At 41.4% G+C, this 21,147-nt stretch overlaps 1 protein-coding gene across 2 annotated transcripts in view; it reads right to left on the reverse strand.

Moving 5' to 3' along the window:
* Positions 1 to 21,147, reverse strand: part of FAM3B (FAM3 metabolism regulating signaling molecule B) — a 556,690-nt gene that overhangs the window by 525,765 nt on the left and 9,778 nt on the right. The window lies entirely within an intron of this gene.

The following is a 21,147-nucleotide window of genomic DNA, read 5'->3' on the forward strand; positions in this document are numbered from 1 at the left end:
CCCACTCCTCATGGGATGATTCCAACAGCATCGTCTACCTGAAGGGATACCAAAAAAATCCTCTGGCTATATTAACCTACTGCTCTTGGGTGTCTGCCCCTTCATATTCAACTTTTGAGGTACTATGGAAAGTATCTTAGCACAGCATAGCATCTTAGCAACTCACTCATGACACTGGTATTCCAGTCCCACGTTGGCATTTATGTTGTGAAATGGACCATTCAGAACTGGCCCTGGAAGACTGGTCAACGTATCTTCTTTCAAACAAGTGCCATCCACCTACCCAAAGTGCCTCTAACAGGGAAGCATTTTCTTCAAGACTGAAGCTGTTCTGCCACTGCAGTTCACACAGTCCTGCAGGCATTAAAACAGCTATGAACAAATGACAGAGTCAGACTGCAGATTATTGTGACTGATAGGATGACATCTACAAAGTAAGGGATGACCTAGTTACACCATACTATCATCACAGTATAGGCTACAGACCTTTGCCATATGCCACATGTAGGAACAGATGCAGGAATACTTAAACAACTGCACATGCCACACATCAGTGCATATGCACTGCTCTCAGAGTAATCACATTTGATAGGACCAGCAGGTAGGTACAGAATATAGCAGTCATCCCTGCTGTTAACATGAGGGGACCCATGTGATGCAAATAATACAGCCCTACCCTAACACAGTGAGGAGGATACATGTGTGTGTAAGCATCGGCCTGCTTTATACACCAACACACTGGCCACTATATAGATTAGACAAGCTATATCCAGAATACAATAGTGAGAGCAATGTGTAAAGACAGGTCATCCTGATATTGTGGGCAACTTGCTGCCAGCACAATCTACAAGCAGTAAACACAACAGGCATACATCTTTATATTTCTTGCTTTTGTGAAACATAAGGTAGACATCCCTAGAATGGAATGCAAAAACAACTAATCACATGTTTTCAAAGTACTGTACCTCCACGGAGATACCTATATGTCTTTCAATAGCTGTTATTTCACCTATTTTTGCTGCCAGAGATCCAGTGTAATTTCCAAAGTCTGTATGACTTGGCATATAAAAAGGTGAGGCACCTGCAAAACTACACAAGTTTACCCCCAAATTAGGTCAGAGGACATGGATGCCTATGAGTCATTTTATTTTGCTGTCACACATCTCAAATGCAGATAATTACCCCTGGCATCTCAAGGCTAAAAGCTTTTGCTGAATCCCTGTTCTACCCCCACAACAATAATCAAATTCTACACATATACTGATAGGCTACTGTTTTATTTCTAATGAAAGTGACAACCACTTTAAGGAGAATGGCTGCTTCTGAGTGTCCGCTAGAAATCACCTGCGTGGTGATCAAAGGAAAAAATCTCCTTTATGACAGTAGCAGGGAATACCTACTTTTGTGTCTCTGAATATTCATTTATAGTCCCTCCTCTTTTATCTTTACAAAAATAAAATTTAAAACTCACCTTTTCTGACCCTGCACACTCCTACTTGTGCCATTTTTTGATGATTCTGCTTACTCTTCCAATTTTTCTAAGCACCCTCTTTCCTTTTACTCATATATGGACACCACTGTACTGCAGTTGCACATAACGTATGGCTACATAGCTTTCTCTGCAAGGGCACCTGCAGGCAGGTGCAAGGGGGTGCACTTGCACCCCCCTGGAATCGGCTGACTAGTTAATGCTAAAATTTAAAAAAAAGTGGGTTTTTTTAGTGTGTTCTTCTTTAAGAACAAAGAAGTCCATGCTGACATCATGCATTCTTCTTTAAGAAGTCCAGTCGCAGGCGTGCTGGCATCATCACTCATATTTACAAGTTTGCGAGCGGGAACTCACACATGACGGTTTTGCAAGCGGGAGGAAACGGACAGAAGATGGGACAATTTCAGTGTGCGGGAACTCACACGGACGGTTTCGCAAGCGGGAGGAAACAGACAGAAGATGGGACAATTTCCGTGTGTGTGTGTGTGTGTGTGTGTGTGTGTGTGTGTGTGTGTGTGTGTGTGTGTGTGTGTGTGTGAAATGCCCCAGGTGTTACATGGCGTTGGGTAGAGAATAAGGCTTGAACCCTGTACTTTGAGCCCAAGTGGCAGGAGCCTGAATTCCCTACCCACCACCATTTGTAAAAATGTTGCAGGTTTTTCCCTCATACTTTTTCTGTTCCTCATAAAATCTGTGGTTTCTGTATTTGTGTCCTTGTTGCCCGACAGCTACATGTTCTCTGGTTTGTTTCTTGGCTGTCTGGAGTGTTTCTCCCTGGGCCTCTGCTAAAAATTAGCGTTTTTACTAAGTCAGACTTTCCTGGTTAAAAAATGTTAAAAAAATGGACACACATTTCAATATCAGACTTCATATTCTTCAGAAAGTGCATGGTAACAAAAGCTTTTATTCTAGCAATTTTCTAAGTGTACATGATGGATATTTGAAATGTATCCCTGTCTTTGGGACTGTATGTCCCCCCCATTATTGGCTTCATCCAGGTTTTGTGCTAAGGTTGAGAGCTATGGTAAGAACTGAATTCACTGAATATGTTTGGGGGCTATATTCCCCCATTACTGGCTTTGTCTGGGTGTTTTTTGCTAAGAGGTTGAGAGCTATGGTGAGAACTGAATTCACTGAATGTTTGGGGGCTGTATTCAGCCAGTATTGGCTTTGTTCAGGTATTTTGTGCTAAGAGGTGGACAGCTGTGCTATGGTGAGAACTGAATTCACTAAATGGTAGCCATTTAAGTTTCAGTCTTCCTCTTTCACAAAACAGCTGATATGGTGTAGTGGTATGTTGCTCTGACTGTTTTGCACAGCGTTCCCTGGGTTCAAGACATGGCAGTGAAATGTATGGTGGTAACGCAGCATTTTATTCTAGCAACTTTCCAACATTATACAAGCAATGTTTAAAATGTGTCCCTGGTTTTTGGTCTTTTGTCCCCCACCCCCCCCAATAAATGTTGGCTTTTTCCAGATTTCTTGTGCTGAAAAGTTCAGAGATACAGCGGAGTGTCGAGTAGATTTTACGAGCTGAGAGCTGCAGGGGAGCAAAAGTTTAGTGCTGCTTATGTTTAGTCTGCTTGCATTGTTAATAGCACAACAGATAGTGTCCTTGCTTTTGATGCTGAAGGCTGTGGGTTCTACTCCCACAGTAGGTAGATGCATTGCTGATACTGTACTGTGTTGTAAAGGGGGTGGATGCTGCAGTCCTTTTGGTAAAGATACCTAGTAACTATGAACCTGTTATCAGTTTGCTATCCATTCCCTATTGCGGTATTACTAGCTTATCATTTTTTTATTGCATGCAACAAAGGCAACTTATTCTTCAAGGGTGACAGGCACTTTATTTGTAGATTAAACAATGACATATAAAGTTGTTTGCTAGCAGAAACCTCTTTATTAGTTACAAATTTCTTTAATGTGGATTTTACTACTTCAGAGATTGTGCATATTTTTTACTGATACTGGTGGACTATAGAAGGTTGAGTAGACTTTTTATGATGGAAATGTTCTGAATTTGGCAGTTTTGTCATTGGTTTATGCATTTTGTTTCATTGTTTACTGGAAAATGTTCAAAACAATAAATTTAAAATGCCCTCTAACAACTGTACTGTATTGTACAAAGAATATAATGTAATACAGTCAGGAAGGTGTATCAAAGAGCTTGTGTATGTTACGTTCGAGGGGCCTATGATTTTGAAGACAGCCCAGAGTTAATATTTATCTGCCACTGGCAAAATGTATTTTCTTTGAATGTGGGTTTCAATGCTGTTTCAATGCATGTGAGTTTCAAGGGCAGAGAAGTTTTAATGTTGAGTCTATTTTCATTGTGAGACTGCATTGCTTTGTTTAACAGATATGTATTAGGGTTTGTGCTGTAAAATGTAAAATAAAACTTTCAAATGAAATCTAAAGCATTGCAGAAGTAAAGCAGTATGCACATTACAGTGTTTATGGTAAAGGGGCAAAATAACCAAGGAATGGGACATTGGAATGGCTGCAGGGGGGAGGCTCCATTCAACCATGATTTTGTGAGGGGGGTAGCAAACACAGACAGCCCTGGTTGAACTATACCTCTCAGTTGTCCATATATTTGCAGAATGAATAGATATTTGCTTATTTTTGGTTTGTTCCTCATAAAATTTGTGGTTTTCTAGCAAATCATTTAGGAATGAAGTCACTAAATGACAGACATTGAGTTTCAGACATCATAACCTTCAGAAAAATGCATGCTAATGCAAGACTGTCTTAAGTTTATACAAGAGCAATTTTTAGTAGTGTTTGTATGTTCCCCCAATATATTTGGCCTTGTCCAGATTTCCTGCATTAAGAGATTGAGAGGTACGTGCAAATCACTTTGTAGATTAGGAATATCCAAACCTCTCAATTGTCCACAATTTTGGCTCAAAATGTTGCTCTCCCCTAATAATCCCTCCTCCAAAATGGCAATTTTGGAAGATAATGTGGAGGGTTTACAATTATATATAACTGTAATGATCAGAGTTATGGATTACTTTTATTTCAGAAATGCATGTAGATGTTCTTATTTTGTTAGCTGCTCAAGTTAACAATGTTAATATTAAAAAGGTGCCCCGTTGACAGGTTCCCAGCTGTATTATGTGGCAACTTTATATTTTTGCATCACATTTTGGTCCGTTTTTCATAAAATTGTGGTTGTCTGGCAAATTAGTGGCAAATCATTAAAGATTGAAGTTAGAAAATAATGGCAGACATTTGAGTTTCAAATTTTATACCCTTCAGAAAATTAGTACTAATGCAGGATCTACTAGTGTTCTATTATCTAAGTTAATAAGAGCAATATTTAAAAATTGGCCTTATTTTTGGGCCTGTGTCCCACTTCTAGTTCTATGTATGGCTTTGCCCAGATTTCTTGCTCTGAAGTTGAGAGGTATGAGTGTCAGAGCCATCACTGTCAGCCAGAGACATTTCAAATTGTGACATACTTATTGCACCCCACCCCCCATTGTAGTGGCTCTGGATGTCTCCAAGGAAGGCAAGGAGCAGTTATGCAATGTAAGTGTGCAGAGTATTCCCCCATCCAAGGTAGATCACAAATACGACCGTGGCTTTTCATCTGTCCTTGATTTTGCAGAATGTTCTGGTTTTCTATCAGATTTTTATACTGTTGATTTATGCTTCTTATTATTCAGGAACTGCATGCTGTCACAGTGCCCTGTTGCTCTGTTTAAGTAGCCATGGTTTAATGAACATCAGGTAAGCTTGTCGGAGATTGTAAGATACAAGTAAGCATTCTGTTAAAGAATTACCAGCATTGAAAGCCTTTTCATTGTTGCTATGCAGAGAATATTTACATAACTAGATAATGTATAAGCCTTACGTATTGAAATGCATATGGCAGTATTTGTAATAAAAGGACAGGATTACAGTATTTTCAGAAGCTCATTACATTTTATTGGAGACCAGTGTCTTATAGCACTGTCTGTGTTAGTACACTTGTAGTTGGGTGGCTTTAATGGTATATGGTAAATAAGCATTGCTACCCTACTTAAAAGCCAAGCCCTGCAACAACTAGGTAACCTCCACACTGAAGTCAAAACACAATAGCTCTGGTGGGTAAATGTACTCTGTAGTAATCAAAAAAGGCAAATGTTTGAAATAACTACAACTTATGTGCAAACACAATAGGTAGTGATGAAACAATGCTCTGCTAAAAATGCTTTAATGCTCCAGAGCTGCAGATCACAGTTATTATCACTGGCTACCAGGATTTCACCCACTTCAGATCAAGCACGGTGCCGTTCAGTGCAACCTTCCCAGAACTAATTCAAGTTTGACCAGAATTATTTGGTGTGTGTGTGTGTGTGTGTGTGTGTGTGTGTGTGTGTGTGTGTGTGTGTGTGTGTGTGTGTGTGTGTGTGTATAAGAGGGAGGTAGCATACCCCTCAGCTGTCCAGGTTTTTGCAGAATGTCAAGATATTTGCCCCATATTCCTCCTAAAAAGGATTGAAGTAGACGTCATATCATTTAGAAAAATGCATACTAACACAAATCCTGTTACTCTTGCAATTTTCTAAGTTTATGAGAGCCATATTTATAATCTGTCCCTATTTATTTTAGGCTTTGTCCAGATTTCTTGCACTAAGGTTGAGGCCTTGAGGGGTGTGGTATGTTTGTGTGAGAGAGAGAGAGAGAGAGAGAGAGAGAGAGAGAGACAGTGAAATGCCCAAGTTAGAGTTAGCAGGTGGAATTTATTTTCAAGTGCATTTTCAAGGAACTGTGAGTTTTAAGGGAAGCGAAGTTTACTGCTGCTCATGCCAAGTCTATTTACAATGTGCAACTGTTTTGTTTAGCAAATGGTATCTCTGTTGTGGTATAAAGTTTTAAAGCTATGTTAGTAGCACCACAAGTAGAATACTTGCATCTTAATGTAGAGGCTTGAGGTTCTATTCCTACAGCATGTACATTTGTATGCTGCAGTCCTGAGGATGTCCTCCTTTGGATGAGATGCCTAATAACTATAAACCTGTTTTTCAGCTTGCCATCCATTTTCTATTGCAATATACCAGCTTACCATTTTTTTTAATTTAACATAGGCAATTTATTCTTTGACGGCAGCAGGCACTGAATTTGTAGATGAAACACTGAAATATACAGTTGTTTTCTAGCAACAACCTCTCCATTAGTTTCGGATATCTTTAATGTGGAATTATTCAGATTACTTTTACTTCGGCAGAGATTGTGTGTATTGACTGATACTGGTGGATTGTAATGAGTGGCCTTTTATGGTTGAAATGTTCTGAATTGGACAGTTTGTTACTATTGGTTTGTATGTTTTGTTTCATTGCTTACTGGAAAAATGTTCAAAACTATAAATTTAAAACACACTCAAACAAGTGTTGCTGTATAATACAAGGGATATAATTCAATTATATACTATATATTATAATTAATACAATCAGGTAAATCAAATAACTTTTGCATGGCCCTAACAGTGTGCAAGGAGCCTATTGCTTGAAAACAGTTCAAATGTAAATAACCTGCCACTGGCCAGATGCATTTTCTTGGAATGTGGGTTTCAATGCTGTTTCATTGAATGTGAGTTTCAAAAGTAGAGAAGCTTTAATGCCAAGTCTGTTTTCATTGTAAGACTATTGCTTTGTTTAGGTTTAGTAAATGTCTATCAGTGTTTGGGCTATAATGTTTGAAATAAAAGTTGTAAATTAAATCCAACTGCCTGTAATCATTGTAGAATTAAAACATAAAACAGTATGCACACAGAGATTTGCCCAGTGTCTACGGCAAATGGGGAGAAATACCCAAGTAGTGGGACACTGGAATGGCTGTGTGGGCCGGGCTTGGGGGTGGGTGTACTAGGGCGGGGCTGTGTTGGCAGGGGGCGGGGAGAGCTATGTGGGTGGGGCTCTGGGTTTGCACCCCCCCCCGCAAAAAATCCTGCGGGCTCCCTTGTTTCTGTGGTAATTCATGGTTCCCTGCCAAAAGACATGCAACACACACAACCTTTAAGACTTCTCTGTCTGTGAGTTTGCATTTTGTGTGCTCGTGAGACCTTACAATGTGGTGTATGACTGCTCTGTCAATGGGCTACTGCACTTCAGGGTAAAACTCTCACTGCATTTACATATCCACTTGTATAGTTGTCAGGCTACTCTAGCTTGAAGTGTGACTAGTTGCACTTAAAAACTGCATGAACAGATCTGGATATTTCTTGGCTCCCTGTGCGGCCACTCTATGCTGCTTAGCTCTGTAAGGCCTGCAGAGAAAAAAGTACATTGTTTGTCTATGAATCCTGGCTAATGAATAGCAGTATAATCTGCACAAGAGTTACATAAGGAAAGGGGGTTAATATACTACATAATTATTGGAGCACTTGAGTTGATACATCATAGCAAAAAGCAAGATAGTTATTGATGCCCAACAAGGAGCAGGCCAGAACTAATTCAAAAGAGCAGTTTTCGACCTTTTGATCTCAAATAGCTAGAAGACTGGACAGCACAGTGGTGCAGCAGCTTGCATTGTCGCCTCACAGCAAGAGGTTCTTTAGTTCGGGGTGCCTTCTGTGCAGAGTCTGCATGTCCTCCCTGCATTCATGTGGGTTTTCTCCTAGTGCTCCGGTTCCTCCCACATTGCAAAGACATGCGCCTGGAGTGTTTCTCCAAGAGCCTCAGTTGAAAATTGGCTTGTCCCAAGTTGGAGTTTCCTGGTAAACAAATGTTAAATAAAAAACTAAATATAAAATAAAGCTGGGCTATCCCATCTATAATCTTCAAGCAGTAGGGAACAAGCTACCAACACACAGTACAGGTTACTGCCAACTCTAATCCAATCAAAAAAGTGAGGGATGTGGCAACTTTAACAAAATGGTTTTAATGCTCCATATATTAAGCCATGGTGGTGCAGTGGTAGCGTTGCCACCTCACAGAAAGAGGTTCTCCCGTTCGATTCTCGGCTGGAGCGCCTTCTGTGTGGAGTCTGCATGTCCTCCCCATGGTCGAGTGGCATTCGAAAGACATGCGCAAATGGGCGTACCTTCGTTGAAGGTTGAGCGTCGGGCTGGCACCTCGGCATAAAAATTGACTGCCAATCATTAGCGGACCGGAGTTCCGCTGTGGTGACCCCTAACCAGGAAAAGCCGAAAGAAAAACAACAGCATGTTCTAACCAGTGGCATACCTGGCATATATGACACCCAGAGCATAATTTTTTAATACCTGACCACAACCGGAGATTTTTTCTAACATCTCCTCCTCCTCTATGACAATTGCTTTTGGTAATAATCATGACATGAAACAAAATGACCAGCAAGGAGCAAGCTAGGAGCAGTGATCAAATCCCCAAAATCCTCAGCCATCCTATAGGAAGGCTTGTCCCAAGCAAATAACTTAGCTTTATTCCATGATTCTGGCACTAAAGTCAAAAATCCAGTATCTTCTTCTTTGGAAAGTTGAATGTGCCATTGACACATCCCTAAGAGCTGACACAGTAGTTTTGGATTTGGTAACCTATGTGGACAGTTGACCCCAAATTCTATTATGAACAGATCAAGATGAAGCAAACTTAATGACATTCTGCAATATCAGGTGCAGCTTCAACTTTGTTTTACAAATACAACACCCAGAGAGAAAGAAAGGCAGACCATAAAAGCAAACAATAGGAGAGTAACTTGCAGACAAAACATATTAGGTAAATGCAAGAACATTCTGTAAAACTGGGGGCAGTTTCAAATGTGTTTCATACAATATTCAAATGTATTTCACACAAATGCACACTAGCCATTAATGCCTGAATTTAAACTGAGCACTAATTATTTCGTCAGCAACACAGCTAGCCACCCTCTCCCAAGAAAAAGTAAAAATCATAAAAATTCCAGTTTATTTTTCACAAATGTGCGCTAGCAAGCCCTTCATACCAGATTTAAGCTGAGTAAATGAAGAGGATAAATTCCCATAGTACAATAGCCCTCCCACCCAAAAATATCAATTTCATGCAAATGCACACTAGCCAGCCTTTAAAGTAATGTGAAATAGACAAAGTTACAGCTACCGCCAATAAAAACATAAATATTCAGGCTTATTCAAACAAATCAGTGTGCTGTGTGTCTCTCTGCAGTTATTTTGCTATAACGGGGTGTTGGCATCACTTCTTTATTATCTGATATTTAATAGCCTAGAAGGATTCCTCTGTACTTTAAGTGCTAGGCACAACGTTTGAGAAATCATTTTATGCTCAACTCCTGAGAGGCTTGCTTGGCTACAAACATCTGCATTACAAGCTGAAGCTAAGTGAAACTTGCAGTAGTGAATTTTAGTCTTTTGTCAAGTACAAACTTGCAGTTTTAAAAGTACTGTATTTTCATCTTTTTCTGTTTCCTAATTGTGTGTTTCTGAACAGTGTGCTGTGTGTCTCTCTGCAGTTAGTTCTTCACCCTCCCTTCTTGTTCCTGTGTTTATTAGTGTTGGTGGCTCTGGAACTGCCCGCCCATCCTGTAAATCTGTATTAGAACACTCCTCCTGGGTCCATCTCATTTGTTCACTTAACTGAGCACAGTTAGGTCATATTCTGTGTCTAGTGTTCACTCTGCTTAATACAGAGAGAAGATTTGAGAAGGCTAGCCCACTTAGATTCTTCCTTCCTCTCTTCTTGCATTAAAAAAAAAAAAATGTTTGCACTGTATTCATTTGCTTTTACTGTATTTGTGTTTCCTCCTACTTTATTTTGCTTTTCTTAAAAGTACTCATTATTCTGCTGCATTTATTACAGCTTGGCCGTAGCCTGATTAAATTGTAACTGTTATTCTAGGTCTTTTGGTTTAAGCACATGGGCTTCATACAGGCTGTTTTACATTAAGAAGGTTTGTGGTCTGCACTGTTGTGGCAGGACAGGTAGCTTACATCCTTCCAAGCTGGGAATTGCTGATTGAAGGCCGAAAGTCTGCTATTCTAAAAGTGTATTAGTTCTAGCTTAAGCACTTGGGCTTCAGGCCAGTTATTCTACATTAAGAAGGTTTGTGGTCTGCAGTCCTGAGGGAGGAGAGGCTGGATTCTGCCCTTCTGAGCTGGGAATTTCTGGTCACAGGCTTATTGTGACTGTTATTTGAACTGTTTCTTTCTGAAATTGGTGCGCCTTGTTGCTGTAGCATAGACCAGATTCAGGCCTGTTGAATCTAGCTCTGTTTGTATAACTTGAGCACTGATCCAGGCCATCTTTTTTGGAGAAGGCTCCCCTGCACCCTAGTAAGCAGAGGTGTGCAGTTAGAACTTGTGTGATTGAACACTGCTAGAAGAGGGCTCAGTTTTGAGCTTTTTTTTGGTTAATTGGGTAACTTGATTAAATCAATTTGTTCATTTTCTATTGTTTTTATATATATATGCATATATATATATATATATATATATATATATACATATATAAAAGAAATTGCACTTTATTCATCTGCCTTTACTGTATTTGTGTTTCTTCCTACTTTATTACTTTTCTGTGCTTTTAAACAGTTTTTTTTTAGTGTTTCTGCTTTATTTTCTAAATATATATATATATATATATATATATATATATATATATATACTTGTTTCCCACCTTTCTAAGTTAGTATAGTCCAGTTTTCAAGTTAGTGCTGAATTCAAGGCTGTGTTACAAATCTCTGTGTTTGCCCATACCTTACTTGGATAGAAGGAAGTTTCTCTGTTCACCTGTGAGAGAAGGGAGATTTGGGCAGCCTATTTGTCCCTGGAGGAGTGGTTTCAGCCCAGAAATTAGTAGTTTGTTGGCCATTTTGGGCTAATTTCTATCTCTTTCATTTCCCTGCTATAAATGCCATATTTGCCTGGTTTTGCACGTCGGTTAGCTAGGGTAAAACTATTCTGGACTCCACAAAGTCTCCTCTTCACTTTTTCCCTTGGAACTAGACAAATTTTCAACTTAAGCACTCAAGCCATTCATTTCTCAGCCCGGCACTTGCTCAAAACTTATAGCAAGCACTTATAAACCCTAGCACTAGACCCTCCTGTACTGTACAGTAGGACAAGGCTCTCTATTCACCCTTACCAGCCATCCAGTAAAACAGTTCACTGTACTTATCCAGGCATGTCCAAAGGGCAGTTTCAGGTGTACTCTCCAGTCCAACTGGTGAATCTGGGCATTTTGAGGCAATTTTACAACTGCCTCATGTACACAGACAACCCCCTCCTCCTACCACCGAACACTAATACATGCGAGAGATGCAGTTATACAGCCAAACTAGTGGCTAAGCTCTCTCAACCCAAAACTGGATCAGACAGTCAAGAGGAGAAGGAAATACTTGCATCACACCACCATTCTTACATAGACCCATTAAACCAGCACCGGCAAAAAACACACATAAATACATGGAAGCATACTCGGAGGCTCTAAATAAAAATCTGCAAAACCAACAGAGACCTCCAAAGCAAACATCCAAGTAACCTCCACCTCCCCAACACAAACCATGAAACACATACTTCACAAAACCAGTGTGCCATGCAATCACAGCCCTTAAGGCAAAATAACATACCCAACATACTAGTAAAAGGTGACTCTATAGTCAGGCACACTGACATCCCACTCACTAGGCTGAATAAGGAGAAGGTTACTGTTAGCTGCCTGTCGGGTGCCAGGATCCACCACATAACACAAGCACTCAGGTCAATCCGCCACATAACACAAGCACTCAGGTCACTCCAGAACAAGTACAAATATGACTCTGTCATTGTCCATGTTGGTGTGAATGACCTGAGCCGTACCTCCCTGGACTACATGAAAAGAGACACGGAAGAGCTCTCTGATCACGTAGCCAAGGCCGGTATGACCCTGACCCTGAGTAGCATCCTGCCCTCACCAAGAATGTTACCACAGTATAAAGAAAATATCCTCAATTTCAACAACTGGCTAAGTTTCTGGTGTCATTCAAAGGGGATCCAGTGTCTGTCTGCCTGGGATGATATGCTCGAGAATCCACGCTGCTTCACTAGAGATGGCTTGCACCTGTCACCCTTAGGCTTTCGAATACTTTCCAAGGCTCTTGCCACCCCCATAGTGCCTTTTTTAGGCAAGGCTCAAAAGACAAACCCACCACCGTAAATAGCACAAGTAACAAAAAACTGAGGGTAATGCTACTCACTGCTAGAAATCTAAACCTCAAAATGCACACACTCGAGCTACTCCTCAGTATGGAGAAAATCAATATATGTGCAGTAACAGAAAGCTAGTTTAAGGCTCCAGAGAGCAACCTAGCACTACCAGGCTACAACACATACCATAGATTTCTGCCACAGAACCCAAACTGAAATACAAAAGGTGGGGGCGTATCCATATTCATCAAGGATACCCACACCTCCAGATTAGTGGCACAGCATGATGCTTCAGAGATCATCCACATGCAACTAACAATGGGCAAAACGGCAATTCAAATTGTAGCTTGCTACAGATCACCCTCCATGTCCTAGGACCCCCATTCTGTGTTTCTGGAAACACTGGGAAACATAAAGGTCCTACCAAACACCCTAATATTGGGTGATTTCAATTACCCAAACATTAACTGGGAGAACTACTCAAGTACTAACTCCCTTGCCAACTTGGGTGACCGGTGTTCCACACCAGAGGTCACCCCCTTGCTGGTTAGATCTGACCATAAAAAAATCACTTTGGATATCCATATTCCGCCCCCACCACCGGACAAGAAAGCCACAGTGAAAAACTTTTCAAAAGCAAACTTCACGTTACTTAAGACAGAGGTGGAAAGTTTCAAAGCCCTCATGCTGAAGGATAACACTATCCAAGCTGCAAAATCCTTTACTAATGCATTCTATGGGCAGCTACAAGAATGCATGGATCGTGCCATCCCAAGCAAAACCAAGACTCACTCCTCCAAGAAAAGGAAACCAGTCTGGTGGACTCCTGCCATAAACAAGCTATACAACAGAAAGAGGAAACTAGTACAGAAAAGAGTAAAATCCCAAGAATGGAAGACATCCCTGATCAGTATCAGCAAGAAACTACAATCCCTCATAAAATCATCCAAGGCGAGTTTTGAAAGAAAAATTGCCAAGGACTCCAAATATAACCACAAGGCATTCTTTAGCTATGTCAAGAATCTAAGTGGCAATGCTCAGATCTGCTCGACGTTAGTGCAGAATGGCACAAAATACACTGAACTGACTGATATCACCAACATCCTGGCAGACAGGTTCAGTGCAAACTTCACCCCTTCTCACCCCCAAAAGGGCCCATAACCATGCCAGAAGAATGTAGAGTCCCTGAAATCACAGACACTCAGGTTAAAACAGCCCTCTCCAACGCCAAAAACACAGCATCAATGGGACCGGACGGTGTCCCAGGCTGCATCTTACACGAGCTCAAAGATGAACTAACCCCTCATCTAAACACACTGTTCAAACTCAGCCTCTCCACAGGCTACATACCTATAGAGTGGCACACAGCAATGGTTATTCTGCTCCACAAAGGTGGAGCCACAACAGACCCTGGGAACTATCACCCTATAAGCCCGGCTAGCTTGGTCTGCAAGGTTATGGAGTGCATCATCATGGAACTCATTAACAGAGACATTGGGAACCTCCAAACACTGGACCCTACCCAGTTTGGCTTTGTTAAGGGCAGATCATGCCTCCTAAACCTGGTGGACTTCTTTAAGACAGTTACCACGGCTATAGATGAGGGAAAGGTGGCACACACAGCCTACCTAGACCTCGCTAAGGCCTTCAACACCATTCCCCATTCCAGTATTATAGACAAGCTCACCAGCCTGAACATAAACCCCTACATCACAAGATGGGTTGCCAACTGACTCATGGACAGAACCCACATGGTGAGAGTTGCAGGAGCTAGGTCCGACTCTAAACTGGTTACAAGTGGCATTCCCCAGGGCTCAGTCCTAGGATCCCTCCTGTTCGGCATATAATTCTCAGAGGTACAGGCAAGCAGAGGAGGACTATGGCTGACCAAGTTCGCAGGTGACTGCAAACTAGGGGCTATAACTGACTCTCCAGCTGACACAGACATCCTCCAAAAGGGTTTCACTGAGATGGATACCTGGTGTCAAAATCATGGCCTCAAGCTAAATGCCAAAAAGTGCATAGTCATCCCCTTTCGAAAAAACAAAGTACCCACAAACTACCACATAGGTGGTAGTCCCCTAAATACGGAAAGCTTAATAAGGGATCTGGGGACCCAAGTAGATAGTAATCTCACCTTTGATAATCACATTGCCAAAGTGGTTCGAAAATCCTTCTACATGACCCACCTAATCACAAAAGGGTTCGCATCCAGTGCCCCTCTACTCATCACTCATCAGACCCATCTTAGAGTACAATGACCCATTTGGGATGTACCTTACAAGACACCTGCAACACCTGGAAAGACCACAGAAGTACCTCACCAAGAGGATCAATGGCCTCAAACAGATGCCCTATGCAGCTCGACTGAAGAAACTCCAGTTGTACTCGGTTGCATACTGCCTACTCAGAGGTGATCTCTGCCTGACATACAAGGCCATGTCCAACCCAGAATTGATGGACATGCTCCACCTAAAGAAAACCTTATCCCCTCGAGCCACACACTCCAGGGATCTAAATCTCACCACAGCAATAAATAGGATGTGCTGGAGGGATAGATTCCTGTCCCAGAGACTTCCCATGCTTTGGAACAAGATCCCAATCTATATTAGGCAGAGCTCCTTGCTAACACTCTTCAAAAGAAACCTTGACGAGTGGATGGGAAACAGAAAGTTTACCTCGGGGATCACCTCAGTGGCTCTGCTGGACAGAGGCACAGGGAACTAATCTAATGGGGTGGCAAAAGTCAACACATTCTGGCTAGGCTTATAAATGGCTTCAGTCAGATAGCCTAGTCTCCACCTATGAACCTAAATGTACCTTAAGGGTGGAATTTAAACCAACCAAGGGAAAAGGCCAAGTTACATTTATTCACAGCACAGCAGGCAAACCCTACACTTGCCAGCCTTAATGGCAGAATTTAAGCTGAGCAAGTGAAATGGCAAATTACTTTAATCCGCAGCCCAGCTGGCCACCCTCACCAAAACAAAATGGGGGCAAAATAGTACAATGAAAAAAACAAATATCCAATTTCAAAATACTTAAAAAAAATGAAAACACACAGAGACAACACAAGCCTAGTCACCCCCCCCCCCCAAAAAAGAAAGAAAATCTGATAACATTTAAATTAAAAAAAGCTCACCCTCAGTTCGGTAGTCCACAATGCTCTGGATGATTCACTTGCTGTGATTAATCCAGTGCGCCGGGCTTAGTTAAACAAAAACAAACCTTTTCCACTGCAAAACTCTCTACTGCATTGTACTACTGTACAATCAGAATGCTGCTGTTAATTTTAAAAAGAGCCCCGATTCTCTCTGTTCTAGTCTGTAGTTACTTTTGAGTTTCCTCCAATCATGTGCCACTTCTCATGCATGGACATACAAATGCACACAAGAGGAAGAAACAAAGTGTTTACCTTCAGAGCCAGATCACGGTCAAATGGGGCCCTAGGCAGTGTAATAGACTGCCCCCCTCCCACACACACAGCTTCCCCCTTCCCCACAGCGATTCCAGTGTTCCATTACTTGGCTATTTCTCCCCACTTACCATAAACACTGTCCAAACCTCGCAGTGTACATACTATTTTCTTCTTTATTTCTACAATATTTTCAAATATCTGGATTTAATATAAAACTTGTATTTCAAATTTTATAGCACAAACACTGATACTGACATTTGCTTAAAAACACAATACAGTCTCACAATGAAAACAGACGACATTGACAGTCAACTTATCTGCCCCTGAAACTCACATTCATTGAAACAGAATTGAAACTCACATTCAAAGAAAATGTATCTGACCAGAGGCTGATAAAATTTATCTTTAGGCTGTTTTCAAACCTTAGACCCCTTGCACACATTTTAGGACCATGCATATATGCATGTGTTCTTTGATTCACCTTTCCGATCAGTTTTCAGTTGTTGAGAAAGCAGTTTGGGTTTTAGTCAGCAATTCAGAGAGGTTTGAGGCAGAGCAGACTAAGGTTGAATCGTCTGCGTATTAAATGATTTTGGCATCAGGAATAGCAGTGTGAAAGTTATTGATGAAGATGTTAAAAAGCATAGGTCCAAGGATGGATCCCTGTGGTACACCAGTTGGGGTAGGTAGGAAGGAAGAGATGGAGTTCTTCCATTTGACTGCCTGTGATCTGTCTGACAGATAACTGGAGAACCAGGATAAAGTGTTTGGTGAGAGATGAAGGTTAGAGAGACGACACAGAAGGTGCTTGTGGGAAACAGTATTGAATGATTTAGATAGAGTAGAACAGTAGAAACAAAGTGTCCTGAATCTCGGGCTTGACTGACAGTTTCTAGGAAAGAGAGTAGAGCGGTTATAGTGCTATGGCCTGGGCGGAAGCCATGCTGGGTAGGAGTGAGAAGATTGTTTAGGGTCAGGAAAGGCATAAGTTGGAGGTGTTTGCATTTTTCTAGGATTTTGGAGATTGGCGAGAGCAGAGCAATAGGGCTAAAGTTTGAGATGCTGGTATTTTGCCTCCTTTATGAAGAGGAAGAGGAAGAATATAAGCTGAGCGCCACAGTTTGTGGACACAGCACCACTTGTTAAAGTATTTTAAATTTTTAGTTTTGAACATTTTTCCAGTTAAGCAATGAAAAAAACGTATGACCCAATAATGACAAAACTGTCCACTTCAGACCATTTCAACCATAAAAGGCCACTCAAAACTTCTGTCGTTACAATCCATACATATCAGCCAATACGCACAGTCTCTGCAGAAGTGAAAGTCATCAGAATAATTCTACATTAAAGATCTTAACAAATGAAGAGGTTGTTGCTTGCAAACACTTTATATTCAGTGCCCGCTGCCCTTGAAGAATAAATTGCCCATGTTACATTAAAAAAATTGGTTAGCTGGTCATACCGAAATAGGGAATGGGTGGCAAACCGACAACAGATTCATAGTTACTAGGCATTTCATCCAAAGGTGGACACAATCGGGAATGCAGCACCCTCACTCCTCCCCCTTAAATTACAACACAGTATCAGCAATCCATCAACATGTTGTGAGAGCTGAATCCATAACCTTCTGCATCAAAAGCAAGTATGCTATCTGTAGTGCTATGACCATTTGCTTAACAAAACAGTTGCACAATGACAACAGACTTAGCATGAGCAGCAGTACATTTCTCTTCCCATGAAGAGGGTTCAGGCACCTAGGCAGTGAGAGATTTCCCTGTGGTACATTTGACTGGGGACACATGGCTGAAGTGACATTCAGCTGCAGAGAAATATGGTTGCTTGCAAATTACCTGTGGGCAAAGAGAAGCACATACTGCCATATCACAGCTTTAACAACCAAATGCACAGGGGGAAAACATTGTCCATGGCCCCCAAGTGAACATGAGACAGCAGGCAATATGGCAGGTATCAGCAGCAGGCTGGCCAGAGGGCATGTCAGTGGCGGTAAAAATGCAGTGCACAGTGGGCAGTGCCTTTATAATTGGAGTGTGTGGACCACTACCCCCTTCACAGTGTTTGGGGAACATTACCTAAAATGCATACTGGAGCATAAATGTGACTACAGTAGTCTGCAGGATTTCCTGCATGCTGTAGCACACATCTACATGTTGTAGTTACATAGGCATGTGCTGTACACTGAGCACAACACTCATTACTTCTTATGCCGCCATGCATTTGGTTATTACAGCTGTGAGTATGGCAGTGTGTGCTTCCCTTTGCCCACAGGGAATTTGCAAACAGCCATATTTCTCTGCAGTTGAATGTCACTTCAGCCATGTGTCCCCAGTCAAATGTACCACAGGGAAATGTCTCGCTGCCTAGGTGCCTGAACCAGTTATTCATGTTTTGAACTACTGGTCTATTGATTAAAGACTGACTGCTGTGAGCTGCAGAACTCAAATCTATTCCAAACTGATAAGTACACGTTTTGCAACTTAATTTGCACTGTGCTGTATTTATAGACTTGCCTATTATTTATAGTGGTGCTGTATTGTTTCTGTCTCTTGTCTCCACCACCCACCCTCCCTGTTCTTGTCTTGGTGTTAATCTTGGTGGCTTTGAAACTGCCCTTCCCTCTTGTAAGTTTGTATTTGGATACTCCTTCTGGGCCTACCTCATTTGCTCACTCAACTGTGCAGTGAGATCATATTCTGATTTCAGGCACTCCTACTGTGTACAAAGAGAGCATTTGAGAAGGACAACCTCTGTAGCCTCTTAATCCTGCTGTGTTCCCTCCCTCAAAAAAAAAAAAAAAAAAACATATATATATATATATATATATATATATATATATATATATATATATAGATTCAGCTGCTCTTACTGTAACTGTCTTAGTTGCTGTTCTGCGTGCTGCTATCTGTTCAGTTGTTCTTATTCTGCACTTATTACTGCTTGTTAATAGCCTTCTAATTTAATGCCTTCTGCACTTGGTTTTAGTCATTTGTTAATTTAATTGCATTTAATTAAACTGTATTTGCCGTAATACTGATGCACGTGTGCTAGCATTTGAATTGTATTTACTGCTGTTTTAGCTACTTTTCTGTAAAAAAAAAAAAAAAATCCTAGCTTGTTTCCTGCCTTTCCTGTAACTTGTCTAGTCCAGATACAGACTTGCTATATCCAGGACTGTTTGTAAGCTCCTGAGCCCCCCAAGCCTTTCTGTGTTGGAGGGAAGCCTAGCTTATCAGTGGGAGTGGTAAGCACTAGGTAGCCTATCTACCACAAGATAAGAGGTTTCTGGCCCAGAAATTATAGTTTATTGGTCATTTGGGAAGCTCTTCCATCTCTTTCAACCTTCTGATTCAAAAGCCTGTGCTTGTTTCCTGCCTTTTCAGTTACTAGTCTAGTCCAGGTACAGATTTGCTGTATCCAGGACTCTTTGTAAGCTTCTGAGCCCCCCAAGCCTTTCTGTGTTGGAGGGAAGCCTTCTAGCTTATCAGTGGGAGTGGTAAGCATCAGGTAGCCTATCTACCACGGGAAGAGTGGGTTTTGGCCCATAATTGTAGTTTATTGGCCGTTTAGGCAGTTTTTCATCATTTTCAACTTGCTGGCTTAAAAGCCTGCATTTGTGCTTGTTCCCCATCTTTCCTGTAACTAATCTAGTCCAGGTACAGATTTGCTGTATCCAGGACTCTTTGTAAGCTTCTGAGTCCCCCAAGCCTCTCTGTGTTGGAGGGAAGCCTTCTAGCTTATCAGTGGGAGTGGTAAGCACTATGTAGCCTATCTACCACAAGAGGAGTGATTCTGGCCCAGAAATTGTAGTTTATTGGCCGTTTGGGCAGTTTTTTCCATCTCTCTCAACTTTCTGGTTTTAAAGCTCATGTTTGCGCTTGATCCCCACCTTTCCCGTAACTAGTCTAGTCCAGGTACAGATTTGCTGTATCCAGGACTGTTTGTAAGCTTCTGAGCCCCCCAAGCCTTTGTGTTGGAGTGCAGCCTTCTAGCTTATCAGTGGGAGTGGAAAGTACTAGGTGGCCTGTCTACCACAAGAGGAGTGGTTCTTGGCCCAGGAATTGTAGTTTATTGATCATTCGGGAAGTTGTCCATCTCTTTCAACTTTCTGGTTTAAAAGACCACATCTGCACTTGTTTCCCATCTTTCCTGTAACTAACCTACTGGAAAGCACTAGAAAGCCTTAAACTGATACAAGCCTTCTAGCTTAAAAAGAGAGACTTTGGAGTGATTGAGTATCAGTTTTCTGTATTTTCTTGCTGTACCTAACTGTTTTCCGCCTAAATGCTGATTTTTCCAGCACTTATTGTAATTTAAAAGCTTGTTTTTTTCACATATTGTACTTATTTGACTACCTGCACTTTTAAAAAGTTTTTTGTTTAAATAAATTGTTTAACTGTTGAAGGCTACACACTAAAGTGCGATAGTCTTTTCTGATCACTTGTAGTCATTTAAAGCTGTTTTAAGTATACTTTTTACTGTTTTTTTGCCTTATCTTTTCAAAAAAAAAAATTTCTTGTTTCCCGCCTTTCTAAGCTAGTATAGTCCAGTTTTCAGGAAATTCAGCCTAGCGTTGAATTCAGGGCTGTGTTACAAGTTTCTGAGTTGCCCATACCTTACTTGGATAGAGGGAAGTTTCTCTGTTCATCTGTGAGAGAGGGGAACTTTGAGCAGCCATCTGTCCCTGGTGGAGTGGTTCCAGCCCAGAAGTTAGTAGTTCAAAAACTGCGTTTGCATGGCTTTGTGCGCTGGGCAGCACCGGTTAGCTAGGGTTAAATTATTCCCGGCCCCACTAAGTCTCCTCTTCAATTTTTCACTTGAAACTAGTCTAACTCTCAACCTAAGCACTCAAAAAGCATCCTACAGTCCAGCACTTGCTCAGACCTAATAGCAAGCACTAATATACCCCAACACTTGACTGCCCAGCAGGGCAAGGCTCTTTATCCACCCCTCACCAACCAAGCGACTAAGCAGCTCACCCTACTATTCTGGCATGACCAAAGGGCAACTTCAGGTGTACTGTCCAGTCCAGCTGGTGAATCTAGGTATCCTGAGGCAATGTTACAACTGCCTCATGTACACAGACAGCCCTCTCCTCCTACCACAAAATACTAACGTATGCGAGAGATGCAATTATAG

This window comes from Protopterus annectens, chromosome 5.part0, assembly GCF_019279795.1.
Source record: "Protopterus annectens isolate FY-2018-M chromosome 5.part0, PAN1.0, whole genome shotgun sequence".
In the NCBI taxonomy this organism is placed as follows: domain Eukaryota; kingdom Metazoa; phylum Chordata; order Ceratodontiformes; family Protopteridae; genus Protopterus; species Protopterus annectens.